Source organism: Mya arenaria, chromosome 14, assembly GCF_026914265.1.
Source record: "Mya arenaria isolate MELC-2E11 chromosome 14, ASM2691426v1".
Taxonomy (NCBI): Eukaryota; Metazoa; Mollusca; class Bivalvia; order Myida; family Myidae; genus Mya; species Mya arenaria.
This window is the reverse complement of record NC_069135.1, coordinates 5569945-5577854: the sequence shown is the minus strand read 5'-3', so window position 1 is coordinate 5577854 and position 7910 is coordinate 5569945. Positions and strand designations below refer to the sequence as shown.

The 7910-nt window shown below is 36.6% G+C and overlaps 1 long non-coding RNA gene across 1 annotated transcript; it reads left to right on the top strand.

Annotated features, from left to right (window-relative positions):
* The first annotated feature begins 673 nt into the window (after positions 1–673).
* Positions 674–3314, top strand: LOC128218243 (uncharacterized). Its single transcript, XR_008258342.1, has 3 exons — positions 674–814; positions 2127–2250; positions 3236–3314. It is a non-coding gene; the product is annotated as an uncharacterized LOC128218243 (long non-coding RNA).
* Positions 3315–7910: the final 4596 nt, after the last annotated feature.

The following is a 7910-nucleotide window of genomic DNA, read 5'->3' as shown; positions in this document are numbered from 1 at the left end:
AGTATAGCTTTTAAATCATTACACAGATGAGCATTTTTAACTTTTCAGGTTTGTATTGTCAATTTATTCACTAGTCTTCATCGCTTTTGGTGCACTCTGTTTTAGTTATTGGTGCACGTGACTGACTCGATACATACATTGGACCGTGACATCATACTTATTTTTAAACTATACCTGTTCCCACGTTCTCAACAAATTTTATGGTAGATCTAATACGCTTTTAACTTAGACTTGATTTTACCAAAAAAGTAGTTGTTAGTCTTAGAACCAAAAATTAGGCAAAATATGCAAAGACAAAAACAGTGTTGTTAGCTACACCCGGTAATAAGGGACTTTCAAGAAATCGGAGCACAACATTTCAACGATAAACTAAGATCGGCTCTGGTTCATAAATTACATGTACACCTCCAATACAAAACTTAATCGACCTGTATACCGTTTAACTACTATTGGTTGTTACATTTATAGACGAAGTTGAAGAGTGTTTTTTTCTGGATTCGACTTGCCGCTTAGTGTGTTCCGAGAGACGATCTTTAAAGTATGATCGAAGGAAATAATAATAGAGGGGAAATTACTGTGTAAAGCATTGATATGACAGATAAGAGCCGTTTTCATATTTGCCGTTTTCACTTAATTACGAAAGTCAAAATCTTCAGACGCATTAACCTCCAAATCAAGCACCTTGGTGACTACGATCATTTCATGCATGTTTATTTTTCTTTCTTAAAATATTGACCTTGTGATCATAACAAATGGCGTCACCAATGGGTGCAGTTGACTTCGTACAAAGCTTTTGGAATGACCCTTACAGATGGTACTAAAATGACTTGTTATTGGCTTGATACTCTCATAAAATAGTTTTATTTGGATGGTGGATTCATTAATTTCTATTATTTTTTCATCTTTCTAGTTTCTTATTGCACGACAAAATCGAAGGCATTTGCGCATGGTACATTTACGAAAATGATATTAATCCACATTTTAGCCACAAACAATGAGCCAGATGCCTGTGGACTATATAAGTAACTTTTTGTGCATCGTTGACCAAGAAGCAACAAATTATGAGTATGGTAGCTCAACCATAATACATTTTTAGAAAATTCACATGAAGCAAACACTCAGATACATACATAGTAAATTGTGCACTTGTTTGGCACCCTAAGAAATGTGATCATTTCACTACTTTGCTAACCTAATTTGACAATGATTGATCAAATACTAAACAGTATATCTGTGTAACATGTATTGTGATCCCGGCCATATAAACTAACATCCAAATAACATACCTGAATAAAGATGCGCTCAAGCGTCTAATCTTGTAAAGGATGATGATGGATCTAAAAGTGATAGTCAGAACGTTAATGTACGTCACGTCTTATTCGTTGTCAGTCAAAGTGTGTCTATTTCCTGTTAGCTGGTTCCCTACATAAGCTTCTATTAGACTGGTTACTTAGATAGATAATAATAGATAAAGTGACTGGTTCCCAGATCACTACACGTGCGACGTCAAACAAACACCTACAGATCCCTTCAGAGAATAGCATGCTCAACCCTGAAGGGGTCCGCTGGTCTTTATAAACAGTAAATTCTTGATCTACACAGAGCCCGGGCTTTGCTAATTTGCATATTACCAACCAAGTAAACATACATACTTTGAACGTACTTCCGTCTATAACGGAATGTTTTACTATGAACGCACATCCGTCGCCTACAGCGGACTGTTACATCTGTTATAAGTTTGTTATCTATGTCTTAGAATTGTCTAAATCATATAATTTTTTATTCCTGTGTGAATTGATGACTCCTGATAAAGAAAGATACGACTTAACCCCTATGCACCAGTCAATTGTAACCTAGGCCCCTCCCAGGTGTCCGCTGAATAGCAGGGACTAAATCTTTCGGTCCAGCCAATCCCTGGCAAAAATCTCTGTCCTGCGGGGACATACTGCTGGTAAAATCCCCACTGAATGCCCCCCACTTAGGGGACATCATAGTCTATGCCCTTTCTCTGCTATTTACGGCGCGAAAACAAACCACCGCTTTCACTGGGGGGAAGGGGCCTAGGTTACAAATGATTGATGCATCAATGTTGATTGACCTACAGATTACTACATTAATGTTTGCAGGTCCTTGGTAAAGGGTGTTGCGTTGTTTGGTTTGGCTATCTTCATTGCTCATGAACTTGAAGCTGCAGAGATGGAGGCTGCAGCAGAGACAGCAGCACAGCTTTCAAGTCCTTCTTGATAAAATGTAAGTATGAAAACAACCCGAAGCAGACACTGTAAAATAAGCAAAATACAACGAAATGGAGGTCTAAATGAATAACTTTGACATTTTCAACTGTTGTAATACACCTTAAAGTTCGGACACCCAATTCAAACATTTCGGACAGGTTTGAAGGTTCTGAGACAAGTTATTTATTATCATTTATCTGATTGTTTAATATTTTCTAACCAGCCTATACTCAAACATGCTATATACAGTATGGTGTATTTGGCTGCCCGATTTATTATCTGACCATGTGGGAACTATGGAGCAATGATAAACAACACAGGCAATAAATATACTGTAAGAAGGATCAATAATGACAACAATCATACAATAATATGCATTGAAACCAAATTCAGTAAGAAGGTGATTGGATATTTCAGAAACAAAACAAAAGGCAGATATTGTTAACTCTTTATTCAGTTAAAATGTTGATCAGACAAACCACACTTCATCTAGCTTATTTACAACTTATGTACCTATTAATGAAATCTGCCATCCAATGGGGAAACACACAAACCTGATCAAAGGATAAAGTAGGTTTTAATTTTAGGTCGGACATTGAAAAATGTTTTTGAGGTAATTTTCTATGTATGCCGACAGCAAATTTGTTAATCATTTTAAGGTGTGCCGACAGCAAATTTGTTAATCATTTTAAGGTGTCCAAACTCTTGGTGAATAGTTGTAATTAAAGGGTATGGAGTTTGCATAATATTTTTGTATCTCAACTAGGACCATATGAATTGTTGTTGTGTTCTTTTTTCAACTGAATAATAACCCAGCAGAAAAGCTATTGTGTTCAATCCATCATTATCTTGTTAAAACTTAAGATATCTTAGTCTGGTTTCCACAAGTCCAGAGGATTACTGTACATGTTGAATCGATCTAAATACATTTTTGTACCATATACATATCTGTCAATATAATTCAATGAAAATAGCTTGACCTAAATTTCTTTATTTTCCAGATCCATGATGAACAAGTGACTGGATGCCTCTTTTTGTGTTCTTGTAAATTTTGTACAAATAAAAAGACAAATCACTCCATCTTTGCCTCTGTCCGCACGATGTTGTAACCTTGCTACACCTGTGCTATTTTCCATGAAAAGCCTGCATGTCACTTTCAAGACCAATGTTTGTTTCTCTAGGTCACTGGTCAGATTCTCTAGGTCACTGGTCAGATTCTCTAGATCACTGGTCAGATTCTCCAGGTCACTGGTCAGATTATCTAGGTCACTGGTCAGTTTCTACAGGTCACTGGTCAGATTCTCTAGGTCACTGGTCAGAATGTTTATCATGAGATGATGCAGAGGTTGTGTTCATTATTAGTACCACATGAAATTCACATATCAATATGTCTTCAGCTTGTAATTCCATTATTTCTGATGTTTTTTTTTATGGATGAACTAATTATGGGATGATAAGGTCAAATATTTTGCAGTTCAGTGCCCTTTTGCTTCAACTCTCGCCCTATATGAACTCGCATAAAAAACAGAAGTCCCAAAGTAACATTTTAATCTAACCAACTGAACCAAAAATATAACCACACACTATAATGGTATTGAAATGTGGTATAGGTACAAGTGATAAAAAATGAGTTGAACATCTTACTGGAATTAAGTGCAAAAAAAAGTGCTGGCTATATCCCACTTGTCCTTTTGACATGAGAACAGGCAAAATCCCCTAACCACAGTTAGCCAGACAACAAAATATGATTAATAAACAAAAAAAATAATTTGAAACTGCTGTTATGTTAAACATTTCTTGTTAAGATGAAAAAATATCTTATGACAAATTCTATTTTACTGACAGGTCGATTCCTTGGTTAAAGTTTTGCGTGCAAGCACACATAGGTTAATATCTCAGCAACTACTTGAGGTATTGCATTGAGACTTTATGTACTCAACCATCCAACCTACTTAATTAACCAAGTTTAATAACTCTACTTTGCATTTACCGGTAATGCCAAAAATAGGCCTTTAATATTTGACTTAGAAATTCTGGTTAAGGTTTTGCGTGCACGCACACATACATGGGTAAAAGTTTTCCGGATTAATCCGGAAATTCCGGATTTTCGTATTCCCGGAGGGTCGAATTTCCAATTCGTCGAGATCCGTTGAGAAAATTGGGGGGGGGGGGGGGGGTAGGCTGGGACCTTGTAATATATTTTCCATCGCTTGTTCGATGCTTCGACGTTCGTATAGATCTGCGATAACTTATGTTATTATTGTCTTATCCGAACACTGCGGTATTTTGAAACGACGCTGTGACGTATATTTCACGGAAATAGGCGGGAAAACACGACTTGCTGCTCGACTAATCAAATCGATCGGAAGATTAACGTCATTGAGGAGAATCACGAAAGTTTCCATATATGGTAGACGCGGTCCTTAGTCACAATTATATTCAAAAAAAGGCGCGAGTAGTATTTTGTTTTCAAGTTTGGTCAGCGATGATATGCAAGCTTAAATCTCAGTTTCAATCTTAAGAAATTCGAATTTAATCTCTCTCGTGGGCTTTCCGTGACAGAAAGCATCAGTTTTCGGGTCATTTCTCCAGAAGTGTGCGTAGATCGTAGCCTTTGCAATACGTCATGTGCTATTTTAAGCATTTTCCATATAAAGTAATCCTCTACTTCCGATACCGAAAAACTTACAACAGGCCTATCAAAAATAACCGCAAACTTGCTGAGTTTGCTTTGGCAATGACAGAGAGGTAGATTTAGGTCTCAATAGCGGTAGTTTGTGTTCAAAAGCGGTAGAATTTCTAATTTCTTAAATTTTCAGACAAAAACAATGACGGAAACAATGTAAACAAAAACTTGATATTTGTTACTATTTTTAGATTTTCGGAAAATACCCATTAAATACGTCATGGTTGAGACTTGTCAAGTACCAGTGTTTTTGATTGAGACACAGAAGAAATATTACCTCTGACTTGTAAAAACAAGTTTATTATCAGAAGTGCTGCTAAAAAAATCAAATCAGACTGCCAAAACAGGTCGGAGTGTAAGTGCAGACGACTGCAGTACTGTATATGTCAACTTTACCCCCAAAATGTCGTAAAATTTTATACACTGTAGATAATTTATAACACCTTAGTAATGTTGTTTTCTTTATGTTTTGACAGTTTTATGATGTCTTTGATATTTACAAAAATGCTGATTAGTAGGATGCCAATTAACAAGAATGATTAATGGTCTTTTGTACCGTACCGGTAACTTAGCAACGATCTCGGCCGAAGTGCGAAGTGATTTGACAAGTTGCTTATTGCACCATGTTCTTTAAAGTGACAGATTAATATGGTATTTTAGCATGGTTAATTTTGAGGTTTTTAAAATAAAATTAGTAAATCATGATTACTGGCTTGCTTATGCAAGATATTCTTCAGTATGTAGTGTCACATGTATATCAGTATACTTATTCATTGTCATATTTGTCTGAAAAACCTTATTCCAATACTCCTCATTATTTAAAATTAAAGCCTGGAAAAGGCATTTCATATCCACTAAAATGGCTATGTTCAAGGAGCTTCCGGGGGCCTCTGCCCCCCTGGACCCCTGACCAAGGCTTTGCCCCCAGCATTTTTCAGGATTTTCAAAATTCTCAACTTTTACCCATGCACATAGGTTAATATCTCAGCAACTGCTTGAGGTATTGCATTGAGACTTGATACAATGGTACTCAACCATCCAACTTACTCAATTTTCCAAGTTAGATAACTCTAGTTTGCATTTAATGCAAATACTTGCCTTTATTTTTTGACACAGAAATTCTGGTTAAGGATTTGCATGTAAGGTTAATATCTCAGCAACTAATGAATGAATTGCATTGAGACTTTATACAATGGTATTCAACCACCCAACCTAATTGAATAATCAAGTTAGATAACTGTGTTTTGCAAATAATGGCCCTTTATTATTACACTTAAAAATTCTGGTTAAAATTTTGCATGTAACCACATTTATGTTAATATCTCCGCACATCATGTATTGCATTGAAATCTAATCTAACAGTGATCCATGCATGTTTCGCCAAAACTTTTCAATCCTTACACTGAAAAGCGGCGGAATAGTCAAGGGCGCTGTCTCTGTGATAGCTCTTGTTATAAACTGAAAATGGTTTCCTCTTTTAGCTTGTGAAATACAAACTGACAAAAAGAACATGAATACAGCACAAAAACGGAAATTGAAATATCCAAACTTCGCAAGATTCATACAGCATTTTGGCGCAATTGTGCCGCGTGAAATACATACAAGAGGGCCATGATGGCCCTGTATCGCTCACCTGTAGCTTTGCTAAATAAAGTGAACATTCTGACCTATTATCATAAAGATCCAATGAAAAGTATGGCCCCTAGAGGCCACTTTTTTATTTGTCCCACTGACCTAGTTTTTTACCCCACATGACCCTATCAGTAGGCAATGCTTCAAACCAAATATTTAAGACCTAGTCCTTGTGGCTTCAGACAAGAAAATTTTAAAGTTTTTTCCTATATAAGCCTATGTAAAACTTGTGACACCCAGGGTGAGGCCTCTTTTCACCACAGGTGCACAAATTGAACAATCTTGGTAGCGGGCCACTAGGTTATGCCACATATAAAATGCCAATGTATTGTTGGTTTAGACAAGAAGTTTTTTGTTCTATATAAGCCTATGCAAAACTTGTGACTCCCCCCAGGATAGGGCCTCTTCTCCCCAGGGGCATAAATTGAACAATGTTTTGACCGCAGATGACCCAATATCGAACTTGACCTAAATTATATAGAGATGATCATTCTGACCAAGTTGCATTGAGATTAGGCTAAAATTGTGACCTCTATTGTGTTCACAAGGTTTTTCTACTAATTGACCTAGTGACCTAGTTATTGACCGTGAATGACCCAATATCAAACTTGACCTACATTTTATAGCGATGATCATTCTGACCAAGTTGCATTGAGATTAGGCTAAAATTGTGACCTCTATTGTGTTCACAAGGTTTTTCTACTAATTGACCTAGTGACCTAGTTATTGACCGCGGATGACCCAATATCGAACTTGACCTAAATTTTATAGAGATGATCATTCTGACCAAGTTGCATTGAGATTAGGCTAAAATTGTGACCTCTAATGTGTTCACAAGGTATTTCTACTAATTGACCTACTGACCTAGTTTTTGACCCCAGATGACCCAATATCGAACTTGACCTAGATTTCATAGAGATGATCAGTCTGACCAAGTTTCATAAATATTAGGTCAAAATTGTGACCTCTGTTGTGTTCACAAGGTTTCTCTAATAATTGACCTAGTGACCTAGTTATTGACTGCGGATGACCCAATATCGAACTTGACCTAGATTTTATAGAGATGATTATTCTGACCAACTTGCATTTAGATTAGGCTAAAATTGTGACCTCTATTGTGTTCACAAGGTTTTTGTACTAATTGACCTAGTGACCTAGTTGTTGACTGCGGATGACCCAATATCGAACTTGACCTACATTTTATAGAGATGATCATTCTGACCAAGTTGCATTGAGATTAGGCTAAAATTGTGACCTCTATTGTGTTCACAAGGTTTTTGTACTAATTGACCTAGTGACCTAGTTTTTGACCTGGGTTGACCCAATATGGAACTTGACCTAGCTTATGTTAAGATGAT